The sequence below is a fragment of the Peromyscus maniculatus genome, chromosome 9 (assembly GCF_049852395.1).
Source record: "Peromyscus maniculatus bairdii isolate BWxNUB_F1_BW_parent chromosome 9, HU_Pman_BW_mat_3.1, whole genome shotgun sequence".
NCBI lineage: Eukaryota > Metazoa > Chordata > Mammalia > Rodentia > Cricetidae > Peromyscus > Peromyscus maniculatus.
This window is the reverse complement of record NC_134860.1, coordinates 72,326,028-72,344,338: the sequence shown is the minus strand read 5'-3', so window position 1 is coordinate 72,344,338 and position 18,311 is coordinate 72,326,028. Positions and strand designations below refer to the sequence as shown.

The 18,311-nt window shown below is 39.5% G+C and overlaps 1 long non-coding RNA gene across 1 annotated transcript; it reads right to left on the bottom strand.

Annotated features, from left to right (window-relative positions):
- Positions 1–7,497: 7,497 nt before the first annotated feature.
- LOC143267428 (uncharacterized) lies at positions 7,498–14,313 on the bottom strand. Its single transcript, XR_013042525.1, has 2 exons — positions 14,209–14,313; positions 7,498–7,763 (listed from the first exon to the last, which is right to left on the bottom strand). It is a non-coding gene; the product is annotated as an uncharacterized LOC143267428 (long non-coding RNA).
- Positions 14,314–18,311: the final 3,998 nt, after the last annotated feature.

Sequence of the window (18,311 nt, the reverse complement as noted above, 5' to 3'; positions counted from 1 at the left end):
AGGCAGGTTTTATTTGGTTACTAGTGCATTTTGTTTTTCACATGTATCTCATGTTTTCCCTAGTTTAGGCACTATAATAGGAAATCTAAAACATGAAAGAGTATCCTGGTTAACAGAATCTAAGCAATAAATATAAACAGTAAATGTGTATGCAACGAGGAACTTGAAAAAAACATACTGTTTTGAAATAAACAAAAGAATGTGCTACTATAGAGACCACAGATATACAGGACTCCACACCATGCACTGTAAGATAGAATGCTGCAAAATGAAGGAAACGATAGATCTGAACACATTATAGTCACCATCTCCCTTCTCTGGGATTGAAGTTCTTACTGGGAATTGTGTCATTTGGATGCACCTGGACTTGGTGTCTTATAAAAGCACTGTGAAAGGGGAAAAATCCTGATAAAACAACAAGATCCAAATTGATATTTTAACCTGATACAGAAAAACAACAAACAGGTTGAGGAGCTGTAAACTCATGTCTCAAAACACTTTATCCTAATAATGACATCCTCTATGATTTCTCCCAGAATCAAAGTTGAAAACACTTCCACACACTTCTGTCAAATAAAGGTCATGTCTACTACCTTGGCAAAGTTCATGACTTCCTGTAATACTTCTTTCTTGATTAAGGACTTCATGTTTTAAACTATGTGATTTAATGAGTTTTATATACTTACATTATATTGACTATAAATTACACAAGCTTATGTTCAGTTTCATCATAGAAATCCATTATGCTTATTAGACAAAATCCTGAATGCATTCATTTTAGGAATGCCAGTATCAGTTGTAGAAGCAGTAACTATGATGTCAAAAGTGTTCTTTAGAAAAGGATTCCAGCTAATAAATGGAGAGGACATAGTGGCATGAGAAAGCTTCTTCTTGATGCTAAGAAAAATAGCATTAATAGTCACCAGAACCACTTGGTGAGAGTCTGAGGGGAGCTTAAAAATGAGGTGTTCCACTGACACCACCTGACATATTAACCAATTTTAGAGTCACACAAGAGGTGTTATGTGTTTCCCAATGAGACATAGATGTGAAATGTTTATACTAAAATAACCTGGGATTAGTCAAGCCTCCCTCTAGGGCTCATGGTTTCCAGTTCTTACACTTGGGAAAGAGAAAGTCACCACCATAAGAGGGGAAACATAAAAATCCAAAATTAGCAACCCAATTCCTCCAGCAAATAAATGGTATGTAAAAATAAAAAAGGGAAAGAGAGTAAATATCACATTGTCAAATTCTAGGAAACATTAAAATGCATTGTTGAGTTAATTTTTCCTGGGGTGACATGAACAAATCTCTGCTGACATAGGGCACCAGTGATATACATGTTAAAGCAAACAGCTCCACTAAAGTCCAGTGGGGGAATTAATAATTTTATTGGGCTTACACATAAAGCATGCATGAAGGGTTACTTACAGATACATGGGTGATTCCCCCAAAATTGAATCACTGCAAAGACAATGACCACATTGAGGCTGCACCATGCAATCTCTTTTCAGTTGTCATTTTATCTCCCATATACTCTACTGTCTTCCAAGAGCACTTGCAGCTAGGAAGGGCAGGAGGGCATGACGGCTGGTGGGTGACCTCCCTTCCTGTTTGGGGACGCTTTGGGACATTTAGGAGGTATAGCTTTGGTGGAGCAAGTTTGTCATTGAGTGGGCAGGCTTTGAGATTTCATAGCCTCCCCCACTTCCAGCTCACTCTCTGTTTCATGCTTGCTGTGAAGATGAGATCTGTTAGCTTCCTGCCCTGCTGCCTGCTGCCATGCCTTTCCTTTCTTGCCAGTTCAGAGGGTGCTCCCCTGAACCCAGGAGCCCAAATGAACTCTTTTCCCTAAGTTACTTTCTTTTTTTCCCTTTTATTTTATTTTACATTATCATTCAGTTCTACATATCAGCCATGGATTCCCTTGTTCTCCCCCCTCCTGCCCCCTCCCCTTCGCCCCAGCTCACCCTCCATTCCCACCTCCTCCAGGGACAAGGCTTCCCTGAGGACTGAGGTCAACCTGGTAGACTCAGTCCAGACAAGTCCAGTCTCCTCCTCCCAGACTGAGCCAAGCGTCCCTGCATAAGTCCCAGGTCTCAAACAGCCAACTCATGCAATGAGCACAGGACCCGGTACCACTGCCTAGATGCCTCCCAAACAGATCAAGTCAATCAACTGTCTCACCTATTCAAAGGGCCTGATCCAGTTGGGGGCCCCTCAGCCTTTGGTTCATAGTTCAAGTGTTTCCATTCGTTTGGCTATTTGTCCCTGTGCTTTATCCAACCTGGGTTTCAACAATTCTCGCTCATATAAACCCTCCTCTTTCTCGCTAATTAGACTCCCGGAGCTCCACCCGGGGCCTAGTCGTGGATGTTGCTGTTAGAAACATTCAGGAATGTGAGGAACTCTCTGTACTTTTTTACACTTTTTTTTTTCCTATAAATGTGAAATTTCTGTGAAGAGTGAAATCAACTTTTGTGAAAGGAACCCTACCTAGACTTGGAGAAAATGATATTTGTGATAACTATATCTGATAAGAGATAATACTTCTCAAATCTACTCTTGAATAAATAATTAAAATAGAACCAAACTAGAATGCTAAGACACTCTACCAAGGATATGTACTGGCTGGCCAGGACCTGAAGGAAGAAAAAACAAAACAAAAAGCAAAAAGATAATCGTATGTATTACCATGAATGTCACTAAACCACTAGAAAGGCTAAAGTTTAAGAAGTCTGAGAAGACCGGGGATTTGAAGGGTGCTGGGAACTGGGTCTCTTGTGTGACCTTGGAAGAGGTGTAAAGTGGCATGACCACTGTCATAGTCCCTGTGTTTGTGCAGCTGTCTAAGAGTCACCTGTTCCTTTCTCAGGAACTCAAATCTTCTGAAAACACTCATACACTAAGTGCAGTTTTATCTATAGTAACAAAAACCTTGGAAACAACCCAAATTTTTATTATCAGAAAAATGTATAAAATAACATGTTATTTATATAATGGGACATTACTCAACAATTTAAGAACAAGCTGTCAACATGCATGGTAGCCAGGGGTAATCTCAAAATTTACAGTTAGCAAAAAAAGTTAAATTATACACTGTTATGACATTCAAGAACAGGCAAATTTATCCGTGAAGACAGAAATCAGCGTGGTGAGGATGGCGTGTTTTTGTAAATAAAACTTCACTAGAATACAACCTCACTATTTGCTTTTATATTGCCTATGGTTGTGCTCACACAATGACTGCAGTCTTTTACTTTATGACAGGGACCATCTGGTCATCTAAGTTGAAAATATCTGCTACCTAACCCATTATAGAAAACACTTGCTGACCCCTAAGGTAACTGACCAAGATGAACCAAGTGTTGACCATTCTAAGGGCTGGGCTTCATTTGACTAGTCAGTCGACTTCCATGCGGTTGAAACTTTCCATTACGAAACTTTAAAAATTGAGGAACATCATCACTGAGAACTCCAGTATCTTTTCCTGGTTGAATTATTTCTGCTGCTTAAAGAAAGTTTGAGGAAAGAATATGGATCCTATGATGGGAAAATAAAGGCACCAATGATGCACCCCATTTGTTATGGAATGCAGGGGTAATGTTCAAATAGATTTCAAATCTCAGACTGAAGTAATGAATATTCACTTGCCAGAAATGGATTTGTCCTGGTTGTGGGTTGAGTTTCTTTTTGTGTTTTTGTTTTTGTTTTTTTTTTTTCTGGTCAGGTTGACACAAGCTAAAGTTATCTGACAATAGGGAACCACAATTGAGAAAATGCCTCCATAAGATTAGTGTATGCACACCTGTGATTAGTGATTGATGGGACTGGGCCCAACCCATTGTAGGTGCCATCCCTGGGCTGGTGGTCTTGGAGTGTATAAGAAAGCAAGCTGAGCAAATCATGAGGAGCAAGCCAGTCAGCAGCACTCCTCCATTGCCTCTGCTTCAGTTCCTGTCCCAAGTTCCTGCCTTTACATCCTGATGGATTATGATGTTGAAGTGTAAGACGAAATTAACCCTTCCCATTCCAAGTTGGTTTTGGTTATAGTGTTTTTTTCAAACCTATTTTGACCATGTCATTTTTTTTTAAAAGATTTATTTATTTATTTATTATATATACAGTGAGTGTTCGGCCTGTAGGCCAGAAGAGGGCACCAGATCTCATTGTAGATGGTTGTGAGCCGTCATGTGGTTGCTGGGAATTGAACTCAGGACCTCTGGAAGAACAGCCAGTGCTCTTAACCTCTGAGCCATCTCCCCAACCCCGGTTATAGTGTTTTAGCATAGCAATAGAAACTCTAAGACAATACCCTTTCCCAGCCTTCTGAAGCTGTGCTAAGAGTAGTGAGCTCCTTGAAGATTTGGATATTTAGGATTTTTGTCTGCCTTGTCACTGTCCTTTTGAGACCTAACAAGCTTGGTGGTGTGGGTGCTGTCATCCCTGAGTGTGATCTATGTAACTAAGAAATGAAGTGTTAGTAGCTCTCAGACAGACTTTCTTCACCAAGGACTGGAAGGTGAAGGATGTGTGGCACTCAGGCTCGATCACTCCACCAACGACTGTTCCCATGGTAAGGTCGTGTTAGTTTTCAAATCAGTGCCACAATCTGGAAATTAACTGATTATGACTTTGGCTTAAGTTTCAAATTTTGCTGTGGATATGGCTTATTCATAGCTTCCACAATCGACACATGGATATTTTCGTGTGTATCCAACTGTATCACTCAATGACAGTGTTGAAATATTAGGTTCTTAGGAAATTTGGTAGTCTCAAACTAAATTGAAACATAATTTCTGAAGTGAATCACTTCACTCCTTTCCTCCCTTCATCATTTGCTCTTGCTGTTTGCATGTAATGAATAGTTCACTGAATTTTCAGTTTCCTCAGTGTGTTTCCCTTATTTGGGAAAAGTGGAGTCTCTGTAAAGGGATTGGAATCCAAGGCACTGAGAACCACGTTCACACATAGTTTAATAATGCAGCTAGTAGATTTTACACTAATTGTAAAGGGCATATAGGTCGGCTTCGTACTTAAGAATTTCCAGTCACAGTACTGTTTTCTAATACTACACACCAGTTTCTAAAATACTGTCTAACAGGCCTCTTGTTTAGGGTTCATTTCTAGGGCAAGTCTATTATGCTATCCACCACCCTGGTATAGAAGGATGACGAGTGAAGGGAATTTAATCTCTTCCAAAGTTTGTGCCCTTGATAAGAACTAATATTTGTATCCTGATTTATCCCTTTCTGTTCCCACTTCTGAATCTTTCCTCTTTGTAAGAATTTACAAATGGAAAACCTTGTGGTAGTCTGACTGATTCGGCTGTGGGCCTGAGGAAGGGCAGTAACATTATGGAGGCAGCAGCATGTGGCAGAAGTCCCCTTTTGGCAGACAGGGAGCAGGGCCTGTGATGACAGGTTTGCTCCTCTGCCTCTGTTCCCTTTGGGATTGGGTGGAGCAGCTCACATTGAAGGCCCTTGGTTGCTTTTCCACTTGACAAGTGTCTGTGCATGGCACCTCCCAGACATGCCCAGAAGCACGCTTTAGTGATGTCCTCAGCAACTGTCAGCTCATAGTCAGTTTCTCAATCAAGATCAACAACCATGGTGGGTAAGTGAGCAAGTAAAACCCATGAATTAATCAGTGCCAGTCTGTAACTCATGCTAGCTCTCTTGCTTTCTCTTGCTTCCATTTCAATCAAACACAGAGGTATCTTACTTTAAACAGTTTGGAAGTGAGGAAAGGATCATAAAAATCAACAGAAAAATTGAAATGTTCTATAATTTAAAACTTTTTTGTCAAATCATTAAAATATCCCTTAGTATTTATTAAAGGTATATAAGAAAATTGAAAAGGTAAAACTAGACTAGCATTTATTTAGTGTAATACAATAGACATCATTAGACACAATAGGAGTGAGCATGTACTAGGACTGGGGTATAGCCCAGTGGAAGGGCGCATCCCATGTCTGAAGCACTGGGTTTTGCTCCCTGAAGCATAAGAAATGCTAGTCGAGAGGAGCTGGGGTGATGATGTTTTCTTTTCTTTCTTTTTTTTTTTTTTTTTGTCATGCAACTTACATTAGGAAGTAGAAAAAATGCATGTGTAAATACAGATCTTGTTTCAAAGACGTCCAGGGGAAAAAGTTAAATGTGCCAAATATATAATTATATTATAAGATGCTGGTTTGGCTAGAGGGTCTGCTAGGTACCATAGGGGTAGGGAATGGACAAACTGGTCTCAACAGAATTGATAAAGGTGGCCCCTGAGTGACAGAGGAGTACAGAATTCAACAGGGAAATGTTGCCTGAGGAGACACATGCTTCGAGTGATCTGAGTATCTGTACTTGTGAGGAGCAGAAGGATGGAGGAGTAGGCAGAAGTTACAGAGGTAGACTTCTTAGTGTTACCTCAGAGCTTAGCTGTGGGCAATGCAGTGGTATCAGGACAGGATTTCTTTTTTATTCATGATAGTTTTTACAATAGAGTTTATTTTTAGAATAGTTTGATTTTTTTCATAGCAAAATGAAGCCAATAACACAGTTCCCATAAATGCCTTATCCACACATCCTGATTAGAAGTTTTCCAGCACACCGTGCTTAGATGATGTGCTTTTGCTTACACGGCAAGAGTGTTACACTGAGGTTTAAGGGACTCATTGTAGGAGACGGAATTAATATGGCCTGTGGTCAAGTGAAGGAGGTGAGGCTGTTGTAGAGTTGTTACATCTCGGGTCTGGGGTGCAGGTGATAGAGTTGTGTGGGTTCTATGTAGAGAATCATGAGATGGTAAGTTGAAACCAGAGTTTCTTCATTTCCTCAAATCTTGCAAATCAGAATGATTGTGATATGCGGCAAACAGTGAAAAAATTTACTCATGACTTCAAAAGTAAAGATTTTATTGACAATGATAAAGGTTCTTTTTCATCTATCATATTGCAGAAATGGCAAAACAATTTTGCATTTATAAAAATCAATCTCAGCATTATATAGGCTTTGAGAAATTTCGCTAAGCAAAATAGTGGGCATATTCTGATTCCAGACATCAGAAATATTTTTGGCAATAGATTGTGATCAATAAAACTTATAAGAAAATGTTCTGCCGGGACGGTGGTGGCGCACGCCTTTAATCCCAGCACTCAGGAGGCTGAGGCAGATGGATCTCTGTGAGTTCGAGGCCAGCCTGGGCTACCAGGTGAGTTCCAGGAAAGGCGCAAAGCTACACAGAGAAACCCTGTCTTGAAAAACCAAAAAAAAAAAAAGTTCTGCGATGAAAACCCAAAGCACAATTCCATGCCATCTGTAAATATAAGGAGAGATGATTTGGGGGGTGGAGAAGTGACAAAGGACCTGGGCTTCGTTCCCAGCACCCACATGGTAGTGAACAACTGTCTATAACTCCAGTTCCAGGGGATCTGATGCCCTCTTCTGGCTTCCATGGACACCATATGTACGTGCGCCACAGAGATACATGCAGGCAAAATACCCATACACATAAATAAAAATAAATCTTTAATAGATGCTTTAAGAGCCACATCCTCACAACAGATTTCCAGTCCTTTGCTTCCTACAATCTTCTTCCCCTCTCTTTCTTGATGTTTCCTGAACCTTGGGTGTAAAAATTGTTTTGTAGATGTCATGATTTGGGCTGGGCATGCTACTCATTCTCTGCATTTTGAAAGGTTGTGGTTTTCTGGTAATGGTCTCCATTTGTTTCAAGAAGTTTTTCTGATGATTGGTGAGAGACACACTTATCTGTTGGTGGAAGGACATGTATTTGGAATGCAGGTAGAATATGCTGGTCTAGTGAGCATTACCTATGATATCTCAACAGTATGGCTCACTAAACAAAATCTGACAAAATTCAACACCAATAGACATGTTAACATGAAAGAGTGAAATCTCACAGGACTCTACCCATAGACAAAGCACTACAGGAAACTAAGGGATGCTGAGTGCCAGAGAAATAGTCTTCCTCAAATTGGTTATTAAATACCAAGTGGTCATCCCAGAAACCATATACTTTCAAGAAACACTAAATGAATTGATGAGGTTGATTTTTATATGTAGGCATATGTATGTATGCACACACACACACACACACACACACACACACACACAAACACACACACAGAGTTAAGAAGAGGCTATGATTTTGAGAAACAGGAGAGACTGGAGGAAATGGATGGGGGAAATGATGTATTTTATTTAAAAATTTGTAAGAAGATAATTTGAGGAGCAATCGTATTGTATGAGCTGAGTGTTTCCAGACAAATCTCTTTGTCCTTCTTTGGCTAGTTTCTGTAATGACAATAGTACAGCAATGTCTCAAAGATCCTTGAATACTTCAGGACTTGAATGCTTACTTATTTCCAAACAAACATGGCAGTTGTAATCTAGATATGTAACTGAGAGCATGCTGCCATTTGAATTATCTTTTAAATTGCCTTTAGTCCCATGACATTTTTAGTGTCCATCTTGTAATTTCTATAGGTTATGTTACCTGTATATTCTATTATTTCTGTTCTCAGTATTGCTTCCTGTCTGTTTCTATAAGTGTCCTCTTTTCTGCATCATATTAAACTGGAAGTAATACAGTTCATTTATTGCTGAAATTATATCTTTCTACCCAATCCCATCTATATGTGTATATTTCTCTCTGTCTGTCTATCCATCCCTCTATCCATCCATACACCCATCATACATCCATGTACCTATTTTAATTTCAAATTAAAGCCTCTCTGCTTCTTAAGATGTTTTCACAGTCCTTCTTCTATAGCAGTGGTTCTCATCCTTCCTAATGCTATGACTCTTCAATACAGTTCCTTATATTATGGTGACCCTTAACTATAAAATTATTTTATTTCTACTTCATAACTATAATTTTGCTACTGTTGTGAATTGTAATGTGATATCTGATATGCAGAATATATGATAAGCAACCCCAAGGGGGTTGTGACCCACAGGTTGAGAACCACTGCTCTAGAGTCTAGATTCTCTCTCCGGGTCACTGGCCATCCTTTTCTGAGGGTTCCAAATTTCTAACATATTGGTTGCTTCTCTCAGAGGTTTTATTTACATCTGTCCACATGCTTTTTGTTCTACGTTTCCTGGTGGGGATGGTGAGTCAGGGTTGTCCTTGGAAGTGGCAACTACCTTAATTTTATTAGGCAGAAAGACCTTGTACATTCCCTTTCTCTTCACTCAGATACTCTGGCACATAGAAAGATCCCCACATGTATTAAATGGAGGGTCTTTAAATTATCTTTATAGTATAGTTTTGAAGTAAGCCTTAAAATTGGGAGATTATTCCTTCTTTGTTCTATTTCTGTTTTGTTTGTTTTGGGTGTATATGCATTTTAGGATCAGCTTGCAAAAAGGCAGCCTGGAGGATTTTAAGGATTTTCTTCAATATATAGATTAATTTGGAGACTTTTGCCATATTAATGAAATTATATTTCCAACCCAGACTCAGAGCATCCTTTGATTTATTGAGGTTTTCTTTGCTTTCTCTCATCAATTTTTTTTTCCAGAGTGACGGTTTGGAACATTTTGGTTGAACCAATTTCTGTTTTATTATGTTGAGCACAGTATTAAAGGAATTGACTTTTAAATTTCATTTTTTAGACCACGAATCACAATCATATAGAAATGTCATCGAGTTTTGTATATTGGTTTTGTAATTGGCAACTTCGCTAAACTCTTTATTAGTTTTATTAATCATTTAGATATACTCCCTAATGACTTTCCATGGATTATGCTCAATGAGGGTAGAATAGTGTCATGATTTTCTTTCTGGGATAGACGTTTTCTGTTTTCATGTCCCTGGTATAACTTCTGTAACTAGAATTTCTAGTATAATGTTGAATAGTAGTGCCAAGTGTATACATTCTTTCTTCCTCTTGGTCTTAAGAAAAAGCATTAAAGGTTTATCAGTTAAGGAAATACCCCTATATTTCAGTTAACTGTGTGAATATTTATTATGAAAGGATATAGAATTTTGATAAATGATTTTTGTGTACTTATTGAGATCACTGTTTGATTTTCTGCTTTATTCTAATGTTATGACATTTTATATTAATTATCTTCAGAGATTAAATGCACTTGGCATTATTTGGTGAATTCCTACTTGATTGTGATGTATAATCCTCTTTTGATGCTCTTGTGTTCATTGTGCTTGTACTTTGTTGAGTACTTTGAAGTTTTATTTATGAGAGAAGTTGGTCTTTTTCCTGACTTCTGTAAGGAAAGTTGTCAGAGTAAAGGAGAGGACTGAGAGCTTATGGGCATCTGCTAACTTGATAACTTCTATCCTGTATGCCAAGTTTATTACATATTTAATTAACTGTGTAGCCACTATCTGGGTTCATGACACTTGGGCTCATGCAGGGGTCTCTGTGACCACCATGGCCAGCAGATTAATGGTTTGAGGGAAGCATGAAGGCAGTTCGGTTCCATGCAACTCAGTAGCCAGTGCTAGTTCAAACTTTGGTAGTCTGACCACAAGTAGCTTATTTTAGGCATATTTCAGCCTATGACAATTTGGTGAAACATATCCTGGTGATAATTAACTCAGTCCCTTCTGTACAACAAAGCTCAAGACATGACTGCATCAAAACTCTTTGTAAAGTACAAGTGACATCTTCCATAGAGATAGGTTCTATAGTTTAACTGAGAAAACAAACTCAAGATAAAGGTCTAGAGGAGTATCTGGTGTGATCTCAGCCATGCAGATAATGCAAAGGTCATCAGCCCATTAACCACCTGAGTCTGCTCCCAGCCCTCTTGAGAAATACAGGTTATACATTCTCATCTTTGAAGATACAACCCTGTGTGTTTAACATTCCTGGCCCCCCCAGTGCTTATCTGTGAGCACAAGGACCTCTGTGCCTCCTACAGGTTGAGGTAAGGAAGATCCCTGGTTTGAGGAATAATTCAATGATTAATTCAAGGACTTTGTGTTTAAGGATCTTAACAAACAAACAAATCTAAAATAAACTACTTAAATAAGTATTTTATGTCAAAGCTAATAATGGATTAGAAACAAAGAGCAGAGCATGCTAAGGAGAATATGTATGAAATGAGGGAGGTAGATTTTATGACTATTTAGTAAAATTTATGTTGGCATGTGAGTAGAGACCTGTAGGAAATGAAGTTGCAAGTAATGTGGGCATTGAAGGGCATTGGGGGTAAAGCTCTAGACAGTGGAACACTGAGAGCAAAATCTGAGACAAGAGCATGATGCATTTAAGGATTAAAAGGGGCCAGGAGGTTGGAGACATGAAAACAAATTGTTATTAATTAGAATTATGTCCAACTGTGCATTACAGAACACACATTTACAGTGCCTTAATAAACTCTTAAGAGTTAATTAGTTGCCACCCTGTCAAAGAAGCTGGCATGGAAGCTCCATGATACCACAGGGAAACCATTTCCTTCAACTTTCTCTTTCTATTCACTCTACCCCAAATCTTCAATACACATGTCTCGTCTCATGTTCAAGATGAATGATTCACGTCCATTTTCCTTTCAACCTTTCAAGCTGGAAGAAGGATGAAGCTCAAAAAGTTATATGGCAACAAAATTGGTTCCTATGAAGGTGACTTTTCCCTTCTGGGAAGCTATCAATCAACTTTCTCTTATTGGCCACAATGGAGGCATACAGATTCCCCTACGCATGGAGAAGGCTATGTATGACAGGTGACCAATTTTAGTTCTGCAAATTGTCTTTCCTGCTAGCATTGGGGTTCCTTCAGAAAGAGAGATTTGGAGAGTGTTCCCCCAAAATTAAAAATGGAACTGATGTACATATATATGAAATGAATATACTTTATTATATATACTAATACACACACACACACACACACATACATGTCAATCATTGCACTGTTATAGTAGTTAAGGTAGAAAATCAAATGGTATTAATTACTTTGGTATTGATGTGACCAAATTACCTGACATAGACTTCTCACAAGAGGCAAGATTTTCTGCCTTATAGGTTTAGAGGGTTTCACACCATTAAAGAAAGGAAAGCTTGACAGAGAAGCACAGGTCATGGTAGTAGGAATCTGTGGAAGCTGTTTATATCATGGCAGAGTAGGAAGTAGTGAACACAATAAGAGTCAGTGGCTGAGCATAACCTTCAGAGGCCTCCTGACCTACTTCTGCCTGATGGGAATTACCTCCTCAAGTTCTCAGAGCATCCAAACATAGAACCACTACTTTGGGAACACATGCACCATCCATTAATGGATGAAAAACTTGAGTCTACCTATCAATTGATGAATGGATAAATAAAACGGGCCAATAACCATAGTGGAAGGAAATCTGCATTTGTGACAGTGTGAATGAGCCTGGAGAATATTATATTGTGTGAAATCTACTAGGCACAGAAAGATAAGTACAACATGATCTTATTTAAGTGTGGAATCTGAGAATGTTAAACTCACAGACACAAAGCAGAATGGCCGTTACCCTGCATGGGAAGTTAAGGACACAAACATAGACACAATTTCAGGCAGACAGGAAGAGATGCCCAAGAGTTCTGTTGTGCAGCATGGTTAATAATACATTGCATACTTGCAAATGACTAAGAGAACAGATTTGAAGTATCCCTCCATTGATAAATTATATGGGAGAATATTACATTAACTAGCTTAACTTAGCAATTTAGAGGTACTTATTCATAATAAATGTATACTCATTTTAAAACACTATATAGCATAAATATATATCTGCTTCTATTGGTCAATGAAATTATTTTTTAAATGAATTAAAATAAGAAACTATGAATGTGAGATGACAGTGAATAAAATAAAAACCCCAATAACCAATAAAAGAGGGGAGAAATAAGTATCAGTGTGGTTTTAAGGCAGATCTAGGTCTTAGGTTGAGATGAAGAGTGTTGGAGACTTTCAGGCTTGGGTATCACATAAAAAGATGTGGATGAAGCACTAAGCTCGAAGCCAGGCTTACCAAGAAGCAGGATTTTAACCAAATGTTTTGATGTATAGAAACTATTTGAGAAGTAAGCAGAATTGTGGGTCCATAGAAAGTACAAAGGGAAAGATGTCTTCACAGCCATTACTGAAAGCCATTGGTGCCATGAAGATGCGAGACTGCATCAGAGATGCACAGCCAACTCCCCACCATCACCATTCCAACCTCATTTTCCACTCAGTGCAACCTTCATGGAGCTATTGGGGGCTGAGGAGTAGCCAACATCTACCAAGGAAGCTATAGAAACTGTAGAGCTAGCAGACTATAGAAGCTACAGAGCTAACAAAACCAGCTCCAGTCTCTTCATCTTCATAGCAGTTTCTCAGGCTGAAATTGCTATCACCTCTTCATTAAACCATCTCTTCTGGATTCTCTGATCCTCATTAATTACTTAAGATTACCTGGATATTTACCTCAAGGCACCCAGTCTTAACTTGCCTGTCTCTATTTGGACTTGGGTGTTACAGTGCTGCTTGAAATTGTCTCTGACCATCAAAGCAAGAAGAGATGTACCACTGAATATTCTGGCTTCCATACATGCCCTCCTGCCTGCCCTAATTGTGTGGCAGCAATGCCATCTTTTTATAATTAAGGCTTATTAACGTTCTAAAGCCTTCTTCTGCCTGCTGATTACCTGGCATGGCCATAGCTTTCAGAGTAGTGTAATCTGAAACCCTCCTTGGACTCTGGCCCTCCAATCCAGCAGGGGAGGTTTGAGAACACAAAAAGCACATGTTATTCCATCAGGTCACTTGCATGATGCCAAGTGGGGTTCAATACTACTTAACACCTTTTATTCTTGGATCTATTCGTTGTAAACCCTGGGGACACAGTCTCAGTTCATTCGGTGAGTTCAGAATCATCCTAGAAGACAGCATCACAAACCTTTAGGGTATGGCCACTACTTTTAGCCAGGCTATTTGCAGCTTTTTTTTTTTTTTTAAAGAAAAAATTCTACTAGCCTGGCAGTGTTTGGGTGGATATGATGGACAGGTATGCTGTCGATAGTTATTTGCTATGATAGAGTACTCAACAGTGGTAATGTAAGGAAGGACAGGTTTATTTTGTCTCACTGTTTGAGGGTACAGTCCATTATGGAGTGGGGGGGATGTTCTGTGAGAGCAACTGTAGCTGTAGAGGAAAGAACAGCACAGCACATCCAGAGTGGGGGAAGCACACAGAGATGAATGCTGGCACCCACTGGGCTTCCTTGTTCCCATTTCCTCATTTATTCACAGATTTAGTCACACATTTCTGGACAGTCTTCCCTTCTCTGTTAACTTCTTCAAAAATACTCAGCCGGGCGGTGGTGGCGCACGCCTTTAATCCCAGCACTTGGGAGGCAGAGGCAGGCGGATCTCTGTGAGTTCGAGGCCAGCCTGGGCTACCAAGTGAGTTCCAGGAAAGGCACAAAGCTACACAGAGAAACCCTGTCTTGAAAAAACCAAAAAAAAAAAAAAATACTCTGACAGACGTGCCCAGAAGTAAGTTTCTTTACTTTAAAGTCCCGTCATATTGACAATGAAGATGCATGTCCTTGCTACACCTCTTTTCCTGTAAAATAGGCTTTTTCAGCAGATGCAGTGTTATATACATTTATATGCAAATGAGCTATCAAATTACTCTATCAGACATTGCAGGTGGGGAAGTCAGACGAATAAGCATCAAATTTGGTTACCCAGGATAACTGTCTGTACAGGGAGGTGCTAGCATGTAATCAACTTAAACCTATGCTCCTGTTGAACATCCTGAGGGGACAGCATTATACTAGTGGAACCAGCATGCATGCTGCCTGTCAGGTAGCAGAGGAAGAAATGAGATCAGCCGTCATGCCTCTGCATTCAGGGTTCATTGTATAAGCCTATGGGTGATTGAGGAGGGACTGCTGGTATCCATAGGATGAATCATACTATTCTAATGGTTAAAGAGATGCTTACCTACCTTAGATGCATAGTAGATACTTTTCAGTTGCTGTGATAAAACACCACATCCAAAAGTAACTTAAGGAAGAAGGAGTTTATTTTGGTCATGGTTTCAGAGTAGGGATCCATAATGGCAAGGGGAGGTATGGTATTAGGCAGAGCAAGAAGCTGAGAGATAATGTTTTCAACCACAGACATGAAACAGAGAGAGTAAACTGGAAGTGGAACAAGGCTACAAACTCTCAAAGCCCATCCCAAGTGAGACACTTCCTCCAGCAAGGCTCTACCATTTAAACTTCTTCAAACAGCACCACCAACTAGGGACCATGTGTCCAAATACCTGAGCATCTGGGGGGCATTTCTCATTCAAACCAGCATAGGAGGCTTTCTGTTAAGCATAAACATTAATTCAAGAATCCACATGTTAGCATACTTCCATTGGCATTGCTTCTTCAGAGTAATGACTGAGATTTTCACTGTGGCTTCTATTGGGTCTTGCCAGACTGTACACAGCATTGCCACAGACAACTTTAGCACACTTGATTTCTGAGTCACAGGACATGCGTGCCACTTGTAGAAGTGCAGAAAAGAAGTTTCAGACAAAATTGACAGCTTTCTGAGTAGTCTGCTGAATAGGCCAAAATGAATGACCAACTATAATATCTAAAACCTGAAAAGGCCCACAATATAGCTTGCTTGTCTAGCTGATCCAATGGGCATCCAGTATAATGTTCTATAGAAAGTTGGAGGTTCATAAAGAATTAGTATTGATAGAAAGCAAGAGAATCCACATGACCTTTGGGTGAGCACTGAACATGCATGATATCCCTCTGCTTTCCTTCATGTAAAGGATTCTCTTTTGACTTTCTGATTTTGGGGAATTGGGGGAAAATGCACTTATCAGATACTTAACTGTGTCTCTAGGCCAAAAGGCTATGATAATCTATTTCTAAAACAGCCACATCTCAGGCTTCTGCTCAGTTAAGTTTATGGCACCCCATTGCCTTTGCCATTCATTAGCTGATCATTTGGATAGCAAATATTCAAATTAAATTGGGATGTTATGGGACTCACCATTCTTAAGACTTTAATGATGATGTCAATTTCTTTGATTGCTTCTTGTACACAACATTCTGTCTGAGGCAATGTATTACTTTGGATTGTGAAGACAGTATTAGGGACTTGAATAATTGTCATGAAAGGTTGGTTCTCATTTCTTTAATCAGGAAACCAATGTGACAGATGCATGCCAAATGCTAAGTGCATACATTCTCTGAAAGTTGAATAAACTATGTGATATTGGACCCATTATCTTAGTTACCATTCTATTGCTGTTAAGAGACACCACGACCAAGCAATTTATGGGGGAAAACATTTAATTGGGGCTCGCTTACAGTCTCAGAGGGTTAGTCCCCAAAACCCACCCCCAGTGACATACCTTCTCCAACAAGGCCACATTTTCTAATCCTTTCCAAGGAGTTCCACTCACTGGTGACTAAGCATTCGACATATAAGCCTCGGAACCATTCTTATTCAAGCCATCAAATTCCATTCCTTGACCCCCATAAGCTTGTAACCATGTCATAATGCAAGATGCATTCAATTCAACTTCAAAAGTTCCCATAGTCTTTCACTCTCAAGACTGCTTAAGTGTCCAAAATGTAACATCCCTTTTGAGACCCAAGGCAGTCTGTAACCTCCTTAAAAAAAATCAAACAGTAAATTACATACTTCCAACATATAATGGCATAGAATATATATTACCATTCCAAAATGGAGGAAAGGGGGCATAGTGAGGAAATACCAGACCAAGGTAAGAATTAAACCCAGCAGGGCAAACTCCAAATTCTGTTGCTTCATGTCTGATGTTAAAGATTTTATTAGATGGCTCTTATTTTCCAACTTTGTTGACTACAGGACACTTACCTCTCTTGGGCTGTTAGATACCCTGTTAGTAGTTTTCCTTGGAAGGTATCCCATGGCTCTGGCATCTCCAACATCTTGGAGTTTCCAATGCAATCCAGGCTTCACATTCACAGCTTCACCCAATGCTCTGTGCTTCCATGCAGGAATTCCCCTGCCACATACTTGGTCTTGGCAGCTTTCCTTAAATGTGCAGGAACATTCCATAACCTCCTTTTCTGTATCCTTATTGACTCTAACTCCAGAACCAAGTGGTAAAGTTCTCAAGTTCTTCTACTTGCTGGGGCTAGTATTAGGCCCCCCCCACACACACAGTGAATTACATTCATATAATCTTTCACTTGTTGATGGCTTCCTTTGCTACTTAAGCTTTCCTTTAATTCCTTTTTATAAGTTGAAAGTTCAACGAGGTGGGGTTTTACACTAAGGGTACCTACCACTCCCTTTATTCTATTCTCAATCAGGCTTTTCTTTAAATGTTTTATCTGCTTGAGCACAGGACTTGGCTCCAACATGATATTTCCTGGTGCTCATTTTCTCCTCAAATTGTACATTTTATATTTTTGTTTGCCCTCCTCACTCCTTTTCCCTGTGGATCTGTATAGGGGTGAACACTAATAACCACATGACATAATAAATACTAGGCTGTCTTGAAAGCTCCTTTGCCAATTGACATTAATCCAAAACTCTTCAATTTAGCCTCTAGCACTTTTTTTGGACAAGGGCAGGAAGTAGCTAAATTCTTTGCCAAAATATCACAAGAATGGACTCTCGCTACTTATTAATACTCGTTCCCTCTGAACCCTCTTGAGCCGGGCCTGCATGGTCCACATTGCCCTCAGCACTACTGTCTTCCATGCTCTTACTAGGGTGGCCCATTAAGCCCCACTTAAAGTATTCAACTACTTTTCTAGTCCAAAGTCCCAAAGTCTTCTATATTTCTCCAACAAATAGCATGGTCTGTCCTTTCACAACAATTCCCCAATCCCTGGTACCAATGCTGTGAAGATATACCATAACCAAGACGATTTACAGAAGAAAACATTTCATTGGAGCCTTGCTTACAGCTTCAGAAGGTTAGTTCATTATCATCATGGTGCTAGAGAAGTAGCTAAGGGCTATGTCTACAAAAGCCATGGTGTATTAGAGATTGCCAGTCTAGGCTTCCTGGCTGGTACTCTAGATTGTTAGTTGTGAAGGTCAGTAACCTTCCCATGATGGCTAAATGTACCACATGTCCCATAGTGTCTCAGATTTTTGCCATTCTCATTTAAAACTGGGAGCCAAGTTCTAACGTGGAATCTCCTGTCAACATCAACCTGAATCCGGGTGATCATTCTGACCTCCTCAGATGTGCCAATGCATTTGTTAACAGTCAAGTCTTTATGGCCATAGTGAAATGAGTATGTTATAGGAAGTCCCAGGATGAATTCTTTGACTTCACATAATAAATCTTGGC